Here is a 17027-nt window from a genome sequence, read left to right on the forward strand (position 1 = left end):
GGTCAGACTTATGGCTTGCATCCCCTACCACTTCTCCTATGTGCATTATCCACAGCCATCCTGTCAGGTTACTGAGCACAGGTACAATTAACATGATATTGTTTAATCTATGCATGCACACCGGTATAGATCAGTTGGAAGGGACATTTAGAGGCCACCTGGTCAACCCCACTGTGTAAGGCAGTGCTCAGATTAGGTGAGCTTGCTTGGGGCTTGTTCAGCCCCTATTCCAGCTCCTGATCACCTTCCCTGCACATCACCTTTCCCTTAAATCTAGTTAGAACTTGTTTGCTCACTCATTTGCTCATGATCCCATACTCATGGTGCACTTCACTTCCCTGAGCACCGGACAGCTACTTTCTATTGCTTCTGAGAGACTCTAGAAGGTTCCACAACCCTCAGAATCCATGGCCTGTGATTGGCAGGTTGGTGGTTGGCAGCCAGCTCCTGATTGGCTGACTCCTGGAATAAAAGGCCTGCAGGGCTGTCTGTGGTGGGATTTGCTTAGTGAGTTGTTGTCTATGGAGCAGGTGGGGGTTTGTGGGAAGCTCTGAGGTACCATGTTGCAGGCTCAGTGCATTGTCTGGGGTCCCTCAGGATGCTAGAACTGAGTTGCATGTTCTGGCCAGGTGTGTGAGTACAAATGTATCTTCCAGGCACAAAGTTCATTTACAGTAACACAGTAGCTATGATATGTTGGGGGAATTCTTCCTTTCCAATTCTGACTTTATTTTGACCCCTATAAGCTGGGCTGAGCTGTGCCTCTGTTACAAAGCCTTCTTAAGGATTTTAGTCTATATAAATATCATGATCCTCCTGAAGGAGTGACACTGAACACCAGCTGTGGGCAATTCTTTGGCCACCATGGCCTTTTTACTGTCTTCAGTAGGGTTAGAACCATCAGCTTGTTCAGCTTTTGGAAGAGAAGCCAAAGGGCTGGTCTTGTTGCTGTCTATAGCTACTTGATGGGAAGATCTAGAGGAGGCAGAGCTGGACTCTTTTTGGGAACACACAGGGAAGAGGCTGAGGCACAATGGGCAAAAGTTGAAGGAAAGGATATTGCAGTTAGATACAAGAATTAATTTACCCTGGAACAGCGGATCTCAGGGGTTCTGGAATCTCTGTCCTTGGAGGCACTCAGAACTCAGCTGGACAGCCCTGCAGTGAGCTAGATGAGTAAACCAGATGTGCTCTAGAGGTCCCTTCCAACCCTAATCATTCTCTGATGTCATGAATCCTATTGGTAAGCCTTTAATACATCTCTTCGTTACTACACATGCAGTAGATTTGAATAAAAGTATTAACAGAAATAGCCTGTGTGAAATTTTAACATCCTTCTTAGCATTTCCTAATTTCTTTCTGCATGTTTTTCTTGATCCTGATTCCCTTTTCTGAAGAGAAAAGCTTGAAATACTTTCCTGCAATAATTTCTGAATAACATTCCTGGCAGAAAAAACAAAAACAATCCCCCCCAAAAACACCCAAACAAAAAATCCCACCAAAGTTGTTTTGAAATTCTAAGTTTACCAATAGTATTTTTTAAATTTACTTGTTATTTTCATGACCAGTGTTCAGGGTTCAACATTCACATTGCAAATGGAAGAGATTAGTGAGAGGCTTTGTTCTGGTGTTTGAGGTCAGGCGAGAATGAAAGAATAATTTGTAGACATACTAGAACTGTGACCCAAAATGATTAAGAATTTTATTTTGTTAAAGTCTTCAGTTTTTAACTGTTTCACAACAAGAATTAACACATTTTGGTCACATCCTAGACTAGAGAGGGAAAGCTAAGCCAACCAGTAAAACAGGTTGGTTTGGGTACAGCTGCACTAAGAGCTAAAAATCTTACTCTGTATAAGCTGCCATGCCTTCTCTTTTAGGCTGCTTTCTGAAATCCTTTTTCTTAATAGCCCTGTCCTAGGTTTTTATTATTTAAATATAAGCTATCCTCATGTACTCCTGTTTCTTTGCTTTTTGGGGAAAAAAACAAAACCCAAAGAGCTTTCCTCACTTCCCAGTCCTTTTCTGATTGTAATGCTGAACCCGCATTGCTATGTTTCTTTAAGATTTTGGAAAAGTAAGTGATGGTGTGGGGGGAGGAGGGGAGGAAAAGGAAATGGTGCCTTTTCTTAGTTATTTTCTAAAATATAAAATGCAGAGTATCAAGTACAGCATGCTTAGGGCTGTGTATCATTGCAGTTCTGCACTGTTTCTGATTGAGCAGCTGAAATGGTAAATAGACAATATATAATCTATGTCTTCCTTCTATGAGCTTCCCTACCACTTTTGTTGAGCTGTGTCATATAAAATCTCAAAATCACATGAGAAAGACCTTTCGCTGGAAAACTCAATGGAGGAACATTCAAAAGACAAATTATAGCCTCAGAACTGTATGGATCTTCTGAGACGCTATATTTGCCCTAAGATGGATTTCATTCAATATATATCTGAGGAAAGATGCTGAAATAGTGTAAATAGTCTCACAGAAGAGGCTACCCACTCAACATGTAGGTGTTGCTAAAAACTTAGAGGGCACTTTTACTTACTTGCTAACATTCGTTTTCAGTCTTTCTGCAAAAAGATTGTTGCTAAAAAAAAAAAAGTTTGGCTGTTACAATGCTATCAGGCCCTATAATATACAGAAATTCTCTTTTTCACCCTGTGTGCTAGTCCCCAGAATATCTCTGTACATAATAGAAAAACAATAGAATAGAGATACCTGTTGTAAAAGGATAATGAATTTTATGATGTGGTTAGTTGACAAATAGCAGATGACAGCATCTCTGGTATCGTGTGGTGTGTGTTCCATTTGTTCTTTTGTTGGTTTTGGGTCTAAGGCTTTATTTAGGATTCCTGTTGTAGATTAGTCCCAAAGGCAGTGTGGATAGGTAGGGACAGACACCTTCGGGCGTGTGCCCTCCCACTCAGATTCCCAGCCTTCTAGGGTAGGTAAGTAGATGCATTAGTTACTAAGATTGTGTCCAGTAGCAACCAGCAGGTGTTGCACAGTCAACATAGGAGTCTATCTGAAAAGCTGTCCAGGTGTTCTTGGGTGTATAACTATGAAGATAAGAAATGTTTCTAGGTCCTGCTTTAAGGACAAATCCATTCCAGGACCATCTCACCAGCTCTATTTTGCCGCAATATAAGACTTATTGTTCTGAATTGTGTCAGAAGTTCATACAGCCCTGGATTCCATGTTCCGGAGTGGCTGTAAATGGATGCTTGGAGAAAAGCTCTTCTAACAGCTGAGTTTGACATCAATACTTTCCTTAGTTTCAACTATTTTTAGTTGGCTTCTTACTAAACCTGATGTAGTTTCTGTGTAGCTAATAATACATAATTAATACAGGATTCCTTTTCCACAATCTATCCAGACTCTTACTTAATTCATGTAAACTTTTGGCATCAGTGATGTTCTTTGGCAAGGAGTTTCACATGCTAATGACATGTTACATTAATGGTGGACTAATGTAGGTTGGAACCTGGATCCTGATAGATTATTTCATGCCATCTTGTTCTTATACATGAAGGGCTGGTGGTTAACCAACAAACTGATCCAGAGCCACTTCCTCCATGCCACTCAGATTTCTGTTGTATCTGAAGGATGCAGAAGAGTCTTTGCTTACTTGGTCATTTCTCATAAGGAAGCCTTTTCATAGCTTTCATCATGCTTGTTGCCTTCCCCAGGACCTTTTCAATGTCTAGTATGTTCTTTGAGGTGAGAGGATCAGAACTGTATGCAATAACCCCCAATGTTTTGGTCCTGAATGATCGTAGTCAACTCAGAGCCTGTTGTTTTATATATGAAATTAGGATTCCCCTGCTTGCCCAACATGTATCACTTCATGGTTTTCTTCTTTGAGTTTTCACTGGGTTTAGTGCCTAGCTGCTTTAACTTAAAATCCTTCTGCAGTTCTTTACAGCTGCTTTTTGTCCTTACTCCTTCAAATGACTTTATTTTGTTGAACTTCTATCACCTAACTACCTAACTGCTCAATCCCTTTTCCACCTTGTGAATGTTCAACAATCACAGTACACATCCCTGCAGAATGCCATTAGTGACCTCCCTTCTTCATGAGGGCAGTTCATTTATTCCTACATTTTGTTTCTTGTCTTTTAAGCCATCATTTATCCATGGCGTTCCCTCTTATGCCATAGCTTCTTAGTTTCTTTCAAAGCCTTGATGGGGGAATTTGTTGAAAGCCTTTTAGAAAGACATACAGAATTTTATCAACTGGATCACTTTAACTGGACAAAGGTGACCTTTTTGGATAATTCTTTTAGGTTTGTGAGGTAATTTCCTTTAACAGAAGCCAGGTTGACTCTCAAAGTACATAATTTTTGTCAAGGTGTCCATTACTTTTTTTCTCACAGTTTCTATAGATGTCAGATTTCTAGATGTGTAATTTCTCACATCTGTCCTGGCATCCTTCTACAATTTGGTACCATATTTTTCCCCTCCCCAATGCTCAGATGCTGCCAAGGTGATTTTAAGTGAATGGTTATTCACTGCATAGAGGAATTTAGTTATTTGGCTTGCCTTAGAAGTCTTAAATGGATGCCAGTTAGTTCTTATGGTTTGATATTGTTCATAATGTAAAAATATCCTGGAATCTCTTCTATACTGTCCTGGTTTAGCAGTAGCAGTCATTTTTTCTACTGGTGCAGCACTGTGTTTTGACTTTTGGCCTGGGAATAATACTGATAAAGCTGATGTTTTCAGTTGCTGGTCAGAATGTTTACCCTGACCAAGGACTTTGTGAGTCTCATGCTCTGCCAGGGAGGAGGAGGGGCCGGGAGGAAGCAGGGACAGGACGCCTGACCCAAACTAGCCAAAGAGGTATTCCATACCACAGCACGTCATGCCCGGGGATGTAACTGGGAGCTACCCGGAAGGGCACGTCCTCTTTTCGGTCGGGCTCTTTTCCGGCGAGCGGTATCATATTTTCTTCCCTTGTTATTTCTCTTATCATTATTATTATTGGTGGCAGCAGTAGTGATTTGTGTTATACCTGAGTTACTGGACTGTTCTTATCTCAACCCGTGGGAGTTACATTCTTTCGATTCTCCTCCCCGTCCCTCCAGGAGCGGAGGGAAGAAAGGTGGGAGGGGGGAAGTGGACTGCGTGGTTCTGATTTACGGCCTGGGCTTAAACCACGACATATAGTTGCTTCAGTTTCAGTCAGATCCTTCAATTCCTCCAAAGAGAAGGATTCTGGAGTAAGAATTGCCTTTCTGCCACAGGGACCATATGCAAAGAATTTAGCTTCTCTGAAATAGTGTTTGCTTCTCTGAATGCTTCTCTTGGAGTATATGTATTGCTATTTGAGGTTTTCTGCTTTTGATGTGTATATATATATACAGGAACAAAAAGATGGTGAGCTTTGATTCCTTTTGCTTGTTTTTTTTTTGAATTCCTTGGTTGACTTACTGTGTGCGTTTAATCTACCAAAGTTTTATCATAATTTTTAACAGGATGCCTTATTCTGTCAAATAAGCTTTAGGGAGTGCTAAAACATTTTTAAGATCTTTAAAGAAATAGAAATGTTTTTTAATACGTTAATGTATGCTTATTTCCTCTTTGCTATTTAATTTGATTCCCTTAAAGTGTTATTTTTCAAAATTCTTGTTTTTGTTCATGTAGCATACATTACAACATAATGGGCTGGATCACCTCTCCTTTGAATACAAACTGAGAAAGTTGAGCTTGTTCAGTCCTAAGAAGAGAAGATTCCAGGGAGACCTTATAGCAGCCTTCCAGTACTTAAAGGGGGTCTACAAAAAACCTAGAGAGAGACTTTTTACAAGGGTACGTAGTGACAGGACAAGGGAGAAATGGCTTTAAACTGGCAGAGGGGAGACTAGGATTAGATATCACAAAGAAATTCTTCCCTGTGGGGTTGGTAAGGCATTGGCACAGGGTGCCCAGAGAAGCTGTGGCTGCCCCATCCCTGGCAGTGTTCAAGGCCAGGTTGTACGGGGCTTGTAACAACCTGCTCTAGTGGAAGGTGTCCCTGCCTATGTCAGGGAGGTTGGAACCAGATGATCTGTAAAGTCCCTTCCAACCCAAACCATTCTATGATTCAATAAAACTACCCTGAAACCTGTTTTCCTTCCATTGCTAGTGAGTTAGGAATCAAACTTATGAATGTGTAGACAAGGCCGTCAGTGCCATGGTTTAGTGGTGGTCATGGCAATTCTGAGGTAGTGGTTGGACCTGATGATCTTAAAGGTTTTTTCCAACCTAGCTGATTCTATGTTCTGTGAAGGACTTGAAGTGGTTATGGTCTTCTATTCATTGTTGTCCATTAATTATAACACTACTGTTCAGATAGGGATTTATCAGGTAAACTGAAATTTTCTTTCATTTCCTTTTTGGATGATTAATTTTAGATTTGCAGTACCTTATCTAGATCTTGGGTCTTTCTTTTAAATTAGTTTCCCTGGGGTTCTGAAGTTTTATCAGATAGTGGATTAGTAAACAGTTGTTCAGGCTTCAAGCTCTAATGTTTCTGATTAAAGCCACAAAAGATTTGCTTTCCTATTACAAGTTGAAGCGAAAATACCAACTCAGGATTTTCTGCATAAAGAAATTCTTTTTTCTAGAAAGAAAAAATTAAAGCCTGTATTTATTCAAGTTGCTTTCTTTAAAGATTAAATGAACCTGGAATATAAACAGCTTACTTTACAGCTATTCACTTGGGTTTTCTACTTACCGTAATTTACCAAGGCTTTCTAACATATAGTCCACATCTCTAGTCAGACTATCTCCAAAATAGCTCTTCAGGCATACAGTGTTATTTTGGCTAACAGTAAGCATTTCATCTCAAACCTTGCATCCTAGATAGAAATCATAGTTAATGTTTACAGCTTTGACTTGCTAGCTACACAACAAGTTTGGGAAAACGTAATTATCATAGAATCATTAGAACAGTTAGGGTAGGAAGGGCTTTTTTGGTACCAGGGGGTTTCCCTAAAGTGTGAATGATGGAGACATATGTATGACCTTCTGATCCTACAGCACTGAATTAAAAGTCATGTGATATGCTTGTGATATGAAAGGAATTTAGCATCACCCTGAAGAGTTCAAAATCTGTTGTGCTTTGTAGAAATTTCTCACATTGTTAACTTCTTATTCCTCCTAAGGGCAAACAGATCTAAAAAGTGAAATAAAGGCCTGATCTCCCATCTACTGTGATTGTGGTTACTTGTGCTTGACTGTGATTTGGGTTACTTCTATAGTGAAAGGAAAAACCTTGGGAGATATCTGGCTCTTGTAGCCTGAAGAGGCTAGAGGAAAGCCTACTTTTGTCAAGACCGGTAGCTGATACCAAAAGCAATTATAGTGATGGCTAATGCTTTTTTTGATGCTGGAGATGGCTTTGGGATTCTTATGAAGGTATTAAGACTACAGTAATAATGTGTTACTGAATCTTAGTTTTAGTAACAGTCCTAATGCCCCTTCTATTGAAAGGTGGACAAGTTTCATTTAATAGATCTTGCTGGCCTTGGAGAACCAGCATTGGCTTCAGGTCGGTGGGAATCGTTCAACATTCTTGAACTTTTCTAAATGTCACTTTATCTTTGTACTTTGGGTACTGGTCTCTTCCTTCCAAATAAATAAATAATTGCAGCCAGCTACTTATCAAATGTAATTTGAGCCTGTCAGAATTTTCAGCATCATTCATTTCCCCGTCCCAGACTATGTGTTCATTTCCCATACAACACTTATCGAAACAGTTGGAGAGTTTAGCCTGCAGACTAGGCTTTGGCATCTCATTTAAGTGCTAAATTTGATTTTTCATTTCCAAATTAAGAGGTTATGTGTTCTCATCGTCTCCTGACTCCTGCTGAGTTTCCTTCTCAAGAAGCAAGATGCTACTGATTTCTTCCTTAATGCAGAGGTAGTAGTGCCAATAACACCCCTCAGATGGGTTTGGAATAGGGTGTAAGCCAAAACCTAGGAAGAGCTGCTTCTCACAAAATGTCTCCCTGTGCCGTGGCAGTCTTACTGTATAGGCTGCCAAACAGAGATGAATAGACTGTTTCCCACACCAGAAGTAGCTAACCTGTCCTCTGAACAGTGGTCAGCTTAAAAAAAAAATACTTTTAAAAGTTTTAAAAGCATTTAATGAAGTGTTTCATTCCTTTTCATCTTAAATTCAGACAATGCATTGACTCTACTTGCTTCTTTTATTTTAATTGCTTTCTTAGGATCAGGATAGTTTGAGATGCAGGCAAAGATAGATAAATAAATATTTGCCTTTTAAAGAAAAAATAAGTAAAATTTGAGTTCGTTTACACCCACCAGTACTGGGGTTTCATTGTTTTCCATCAAATAGAAGGCATTGCTTGATGTCTCCAAGCTTTAATAGTTCCAATATGAGGTTAGTAACTCTCATTTGTAGAGATATTCTCTATATAATGAATAAGAAAAATCTAAGGCAATAAAATTAATGAGAGAAAAAATTGGTAAGAAATCAATGACAAGTCAATGACAGCTGAATGCAATTCATATAAATTTGACCAGTACTAAAAGCCTCAACTAGAGAATTAATCTGAACTTCCTGAACTCTTCACTTTTATTTCTGCTCTTTCTTCGTATGTATATTATTACTGTCAGGAAAGCCTTTGCTCTCCAACAGTTTTACAGAAGATGTTAGGAGCTGCAGTAAACTTGCAGTCATGTACAGTAACTTCCCTACAGTCTTTAAAAAAAAAAAGGATGATGCCATCTGGAGTCCTGAGAAGATTAAACAATTTGCCTTTTAAAATGTGTTTGATTGCATGTTTAAATGTGTTTTCTTATACATATTGTATTATCATCACACTATGAAATCGAGAATTATCAAACAGCAGACAGAATAGTTCAGCAAAGTTGTAATTTATTGATTAATGTAAGATACGGGGGTGGAGTTCTATGAATGTGCTTTGGAATACAAGAGCAATGTGATGCACACATCATGCATTTCAGTGCATTACATTACAGTGTCTTCAGTGATTTGGTCTTGTATTTCATCATGACAGCAATTGCAGTCATCTTCTCTAATGTGATTTTTGCAGCTTGTTCTCTATACCACTTTATGAACAGAAGAGTAGACTATAAGATATTAAATAAGCTTAAGCATAGCATGAGGATTGTTGAAATTGGGAAATCTAGCTATGTAGTTGCAGTGATATATCTCTCAGTATAAGCACATTGTTTCAGGATTTACAGCATCATTTTAGAGTGTTATTTGTGTCTCTTTGGCAGTGGTCCAATTATCCAAATCCATCAAAAAACAAAAAAAAAAAAAAGAAAAACCACTAAATTCCTAAGATAGATACCTGTACTAACATAGAGAGTGGTATAATTATATGGGTTTGAGTATACCAATACATTTTCCCGGGCAGACATTCTTTAATCATATTTTGGAATTTCTATTGATTTTTCTTGTTAGCAATGGCCAAAACATGATTGAATGTAACATCTAACTTATGCAACAATGCCCTGAAATAGCACTTAGGCATATCAGCTCAGCCCTCACAGTGACACAAAATCTGAGTACAAATTCTCAGCAGCATCAAAATAACTAATAAACCTTTCATCTCTCAGGAAGTTAACAGAAGATCATCAGTCAGGCAAACACTTTCTCCATCTTTCAGGATCCTGCCTCATGTTGCACCTTTCCTTCAGAGAGCTGTCTTGGAGTAGTTTGGTGGTACATAGTATGAATTTAAAGTACTTTCTTTTACTGGTAGAAGTAATGGTATCTGCAATTTTTTTCTTTTCTTTTTCTCATGTAAACCTGTGTAACCACAGCCATGTGGTTTAATATATATATAAACCTGTGTCAGTACTTGCAGAAATTTTAGTGGGTACAAAATCCATCTGCAAGTCTGTATGTATGTATGTTTATATAAAAATTACTTGGGGGGGGGTTTGAAGCATTTAATTGTAAATAAATGTTCTGTATTTGCATACTTTTTTTACTAAAAAACTTTAGTTCTGCCACCCCACCCCCAACTCTTTTATTCAAGAAGCTACTGATGTTTTTTAACTGAAGTCTACAGTACTAATATGTCATCAACATGATTAAGAAAGGCATATCTCTGTGTGCTATCAGTAATTCAAGAAATAGTCTGAATTTGAAAATAAAAATGCTGGTAAGGTATTAGAAATTTTAGGAAAGATCTGTATTCCAGTTTTCTACATTTTAAAGGTCTTCCATTAAGACAGAGATTGTTTTATAATCCATTATGCATGGCACCTATTAAAAGAAATGTGGCTATTTTTCTTCCATTTAAAATTTGGCAATCAATATTTCAAGGTTATCTTTAAATGAAGAATGGCAAGATATGGCAGCATTCCTGTAAGGTTAATTTTCACTTGAATGTGATGAAATATTACATTGGTCTTCTGCATTAGTTCTGCCATGTATTCTGAGTTCTACTTGGCCTGATAAGGCCAAAATCCTGCAAGTAGTGTGACCAACTCTTAATTGCAAAAGAAAGAGTGAGATCAAGAAGAGAGGAGTAGTGCTTGCCTCTTTGGTCATAATGATTTCTCAGTCTGCTGCTTGTACCTTCACCCTGGGACAGCAGCCCTCTGCTGTTCATCAGTGGTTTGTTGCTGCAGTTCAAAGAAAAATGGTAAAGCAGCAACAAAGACAATTAGCAATTTGATCACCTCATTGGTACACTGTGCCATGTGTTGTCTAAGAAAGCCATGAAAGCCTGAGGACTTGTGGAAGGCTACAGTTTGTGTTTATCATTCATATTTTATGGATAACAACTTTAATTTTCAGTTGTGAAAGCAGCAGCAAGTGATAGCTGGGAAGCTGTCAAAATCACTGAAGTGTTTAGCAGTGTTATTCCAGTGACTGTGCTGAAGACTATCTGTGGAATTCAAAGCCATAAAACATAACTGAAGTTAGGTCCCTTGCTTATCTATTTTCTTTGTCTGGAGACAAATATGAAAGAAGTAAAAAAGAAAAGGATATCTGAAGTTTTGAAATAAATATAAATTATTTTCCAATATTGTCTTACCTTGGACACTTTGGCATTAAATACAGGAAAATAGTAACATAATGATGAAGAAACCTGTCTGAAAGAGCTTGAAAAGTCACTAGGACCATCCGTTCCTGTAAGCTATTATCAACTCTGTGTCTAGGCAGTGTGTTCCAAAAATTACTTACCTGAATTGTTACAAAGCTTTTTGTAATGTCTGTCTTGCTGCAAGATGAAGTAATCCACTGCTGTTCATTGTACTCTCGTGAACAGGGAAAGCATGATCTTCCTTTTTGCAATAGTGTTTTGTACCACCTGCACCGCTATAACTTCTGCTCAACTCAATCTTTCAGTCTATCTTCTTAGATAAGGAACAAGTACTCAGACTCACAGGGGTAGAGACCTGTTATCTCCTTCCTACTAAGTAATATTCGTATCCTTAACACTTATGGCACTTCTAGCTGAACTATACGGGCTCCCACAGACTAGCTGTTATAACAGAATTTTTGACAAGTTGAGTGTTAATGTTGATGTTCCCTAATCAAATAAAATTGCTTCGTTCTCTGTGAAAACTTACGAGATTTTCCTCAGGGAGTCATACTGAATACTGAGCAGTCCTGTGAATTTGTCACAGAATAATTTATTCCCAAATCAGACTGTGGCTAATCCAGGCATATTGTAGTATCTGTTAACATAGGAGGTGTAATATCTAGAATATATCCCAGAGCTGCGGTAAATCCTTAAAGTTCAATGTTATAATGTTTTGGATAAGACACTTATTGGGAGGGGGTAAGTCTGGTGAAAATGATGGTGAAGGGATGCACTTTGGAAAAAAGTAGCTACACAGTGGGCATAAATGAAGACATGGTTGGGACATACCAATTGCAGTTAGTGAACAGTAATTGAGTAAATAGTATGGAAAAGGACAACGAGCATTTAAGCATTACAGAAAAAAACTCTTTCATAGCACAATGATGGTGCTATTAATCCCATCTAGTTTAAGAGCTTCACTGAACTCTAAGGTCTGTAAAACACCAAAACAATTTAGGAGCCAGCTTGAGTCTGTGAGGCATGACAAGCTGGATATCTGAAAAGATTTAACTGTACCAGGAATGCCAAAAGTAATGTAACCAGGCTTTGAGAATCACAAAGAACAATAATGTTGCATTATGTTGACCACCCTGCTGCAGCAATGTACTTGCTGTTCCTTTATTTTACTGTGTTATAAGATATTAACAAAATTTAACCTATGAATTCTAAATAATGCACTGTGCTGCAAATAGAATTTCATTTCTGCAGGAAAGTGGATATTCAGTTTTATTTTATGCAGGAAAAAAGAGAAAGATAAGCAAGACTTTTTAATAGTGAGAAAGAATAAAAGTTGTGTTAAATGAATGTCTTTCACTCTGCTCTGCCAGTCCCCCAATTTTGATTTAACTGTTAGCCTACACGCAGGAGTTTTTATAGTAGCTTGGGAAGATGAATAGGGATTAAAGCCTATTTAGTGCCCAGAAGCTGGAAAGAAACAGGGTGAGGAAATGCGCTCTGGACCATGTCTTCAGTAAATTTCTTAACTTAGGAAGAACAAAAGACTTGCTTATTAGGTAAAATAGGCCACTGCTACTTTGGATAATATACTCTAAAATTCGACACTGTGACATCTAACGAATTCCACACTGTGACCTAATGAATGTATGTTACCATTATCTACAGAAGTTAACCACTGGGTTTTTTTTATGACTACTTTGAGAAGACCATAGGGTTTTTTTGTATCTAGACATGTAATAAAATTGGATGGATTGCTGAGATTTGTGCTTCTAGATGAAAAGCCTTTTAGAAAGCCTAACAGATTTCATACTTCAGGACTTTATATGCAGATTCTGACATAGTCTTTTCCTCATTGCTGTTTCTAGGGAGGTAGTGTGCTTTGCCATAAAACTAAGTTGCTTTCCCCTCTCTACCTCCCATACAAGACAACTGTACATGTGATATCTTGTAAAAATTGAACTGGTCAGTTACCTCACTTCAATGTCATTGTCAGAAATTGCCATGTGATAAGCCCAAAGGCTTCTTCTGATACAGGCATACTCCTCTCTCCCTCAGATAGATTAAATTTGCTAGAAATGAAGGAACTATCCCCTATTTAGGCAAGGTGAAGTAAACAATGCCACAGAAGCATCTGTAAGTTCAAGGTTAGAATCCACTCTACTTCACAATCAATAAATTAAGGTTTATTGTCCATTGCCAGAATTGAAGCTATAGTTTAGGAAGTACTACAGATCTGAAAGGAAAAGACTGTGATATTGGAGCTTTTTTTTTTTTTTTTTTTCCTATCAAATTTAAAATTTTTAAGGGCTTTCTAAATCCAGAAGTTAGCATGTCTACATATTTTAAGTCATATAGTGATCACACACTTTTCAGTTTTATTAGGAAACCTAAAGCATTTTATTTTGGGGACCAAAATAAGTGTAACAGTACTGTTGGAAACATACTTCTTAATCAGTCAGTTTAAGAGTTTGTAGAGAATGAGCACGTATAAACCACATCTTTTCTCCCCTGTGGAAGATATTCCCTTCTCCCCCCAAAAAAACCCCAAGAGGGGCTGCATGAATTCAAGCTGTTACACTTCTTTCCATGGTCGCAGAAGACTTCTAATGCGTTAAAGACAGGTGGAATACAGAAATGAAGATCATCCATGGTTTTACATTCAGAAAGCTCAAAGAAAGACCTAAATCTCTTTCTTAAATGAAATATACACAAAGAAAGCAGAAATAGCTCAAATAGTATTAATTATTAAACTTAAGAATGAGGAAGCAAACAACCAAATGACCTTGAGAAAGCACACAGTGTTCCTCATTCTGAGTAATTTGTTATTGCCATCTCTGCTCTACATAGGCTTTCCTTCACCTACTACTAGACTGCTTACGAATTCTGTCTGTACTTGAGGCAGGCAGGCGGTATTTGATGATAGGCTATCTTATTTCCTCAACAGTAACCACATGATGGTGCTGCAAGGCCAAGTGGAACAAATGAGTCTGCCAGACTGCATACTGAGCAGTGACCCATCCAAATATATCCTCTGTGATATCTCTACTCCTGAGAAAAGGAAGGCTAGAAGAAAAAGGTTTGTACAAGCAAGTGAAAGTCTATAACCAAGATGTACTACTGAATTGGAGTTGCCTGGTGCATACCTTTCCTATTTTCCTGGCTTTTAAACAACTGTCTTATTTTCTCTGTAACTTGGATGGTGTACTAACATTAATGGTGCACTGACACAACTTTGTCTTCAGTAGGACAAAGAATAGTAGAATGTTGCCTTTGTGCCTCTAGACAAAAGCAACATTCTCTTCAAATACAGCTTTATTCTGCTTTCACAGAGCAGTATACTTGCAGCTGATTCACATGTAACTCAACAGACAGAAGAAGAAAGAAAGTAGTTGTATCTGTATATATCTGTATTCTTTTTACAAACACTAGCAGAAAAAATAAGAAAAAAAATTGAGGTCATATCTTACTAGAAAACAGTTCTGTAGTTTCTTAGCCACACCTTTGAATTCAGTCAAAATATTAGGATATTTTAGGAGAACATTTTGCATTTAGCACACGGCTGTCCTTTTAAGAATAGTATCTTTTAGGCTAATAACCATGCAAATCTACACATCTCCTGGACATCTGATTTTGGACACCTGCTGAATCTTATCAGGCTCTCATAGCAATATGGTCTTGCTTTTGTAAAGCAATTTTGTGCTTCCAAATATTTAGAGAAAAGTGGAAGAAACCAGAAACAGAACATAAAACAAAAAAGAAAGAGGATCCTTATTTCCAAACTCACTCACCTCTAACTCATCAACTGCAACACAAAGAATATTTCCAGATAGCACAGCAGGGTGAAGGAATAAGATGACAAATTTTTCATCTTGATGTATTTGTTGCAATTTTGAAGTGAAGACTTTTTTTCCAAGCCTGTCTGCAAAGTCTGTGGAAAGTGTGGGTGTGCATCAGCCCACTGTTCCTGTTCAGAGACAGACTGGAATTAGGAGTGCCCAAAAGTTTAGAATTGTGGGAAATACAGTTCTAATGCCAGTAAGGAACCTGAGAAAAGTCAGCTGCATTTACACAGCTGAGGATGATCCAATAGTGATATCCCATTTCTGAGACACAGAAATACATGTGCTCAAGAAGCGTGTCCAGAAGGTACAAATAACAGTGCTGGCCAGCATAACGGAGATCTGAATAGATGCAGTTCCAGCACATAAGGTCCAAACACAGGGTTCTCGGCTGTTTCAGTGAAGGAAGTTTGCATCTTGAGCTGTACAGGTGGTGGAAAAAAAAAGAATACAAATCAATGTATTGGAGGAAAAATCATCAGCAGGTTTATAGACAGAAATCATTTTAAGTTTTTCTCAGAGAAAAAAGCTGGCTGTTTCATCCCCTTTCCTGATACATGACAAATCTCTTCCTGCAAGATTTCTTTACAGGCTCCCCTCAGTGAGCAAAAGAAGTCGTTATCCTCCTAAAACCCTTCAGATCTCACTCAGGAATGTTTCAAATCTTTCTCATCCTCTTAAGTTTTTCTTTGTAGCAGTATGAACTGTTGCTATCAAAGCAATCACCTAGTCTGTATGTGAACAAAGAAAGGCATTTCACAGGTTTCACATCATGCTACAAACAGTTCAGACAGCTGGATACTTTCTCTGTCTAAATAATTTCCTGATGCCTGGAAAGGAGCTGTAGGACAGGATAAGGTGCACAGTAGTTTTGGAACCTGTATAGGAGAAGATATCTTCTTAGTTCATCTGAAACTGTGGTAGAAATGATTAGTTAGGGAACTGATTACTGGTACTGTGTTTCCTTTTCCATAAATTAATAATTTTAATTGAAAAGTTTCTATTTATTTATCAGTGTCATATCACAATGTGAGACAGTTTTGTCAGAGTGACAAGTGGTTTTTCAGCTTCCAGGCTTGTCAGCTGCAGTGATGTTAAACGAAGAGATCCACTTTTCCTTTGAAAGGGACACAAATCTTCCTTTAAGATGACATGGGTTTAGTTTTGTCATCTGGTTTGCAACTCTTACTGTCCTAATAGGATTCTTTAGACTCCATAAGATGCTTAGGGAAAAGATGGCCCCACTGTAGGCTGTAGCATAGATACCTATGAAAGTAGAAAAGGAGAACAAGCTTAGTATAGAGTTGGGCTCCTGTATGTTATTTCATATCAAATCAACCCATTGTTTGTGTTGACTTACAACATATTTTCACACTTGTAATGCTTTGGCAGAGGAAAAAAGTGCTATTGCCCACCTTGAATATATTCTATTGGAAACTATGAAAAAAATTAGGATTTAAGATTCTTTGGTTTAGGGATCAGTGGATATCAGTCCACTGCAGTGGCTGCTAAACAGTTTACAGAAATCCAACTAGCTGTTTTGAGTTACTCTGTTAGAAACAGCTGCATAATTAAGGCATTGGAAGGATCATAATGAGACAGTTCTGTTTGGATTCTTGGCTACTCAGACTGTGGTATGGACATGCTCCATGTACCAACAGTATCCTTTCTCCTTTGCAAACTTTCACACTATTACTATAGGTTATATGTATCATTTTTGTTTTTAAGAGCAAGAAATATTGGATTTCAGATATTTTCTCAAAGGTCGACATCAGCTGAGCCTGAGTAAATTAAGGCAGAATTGGACTTACAAGGGGAAATATTTAAAGTCATTGTCTGTCAAGAAGGGTGAGTCCTTACCTGGTCCCTGCATCAATATTTAACCATTATTTCAGCACTTGACAAGACTATTATTACAGACAGTTGTCATATATACAGTTTGCTACTTTGATCTGGTATTGTCAGATCACATATTTTATATTTGAGCTTGACATGCCAGGCTTTGCAAGTTTTCTATAACTTAAAATAAGTAGTTGCCCAGGCATGTGAGGCTTTCTTTATCGGTAGTGGAAAATGCATGAACAGTGAAAGATAACTTTGAAAAAATGGAAACCCCACCAAAAATAGTGGATTGCTGGGCCCTTGTGA

This window comes from Psittacula echo, assembly GCF_963264785.1.
Source record: "Psittacula echo genome assembly, chromosome: 8".
Classification (NCBI taxonomy): Eukaryota; Metazoa; Chordata; class Aves; order Psittaciformes; family Psittacidae; genus Psittacula; species Psittacula echo.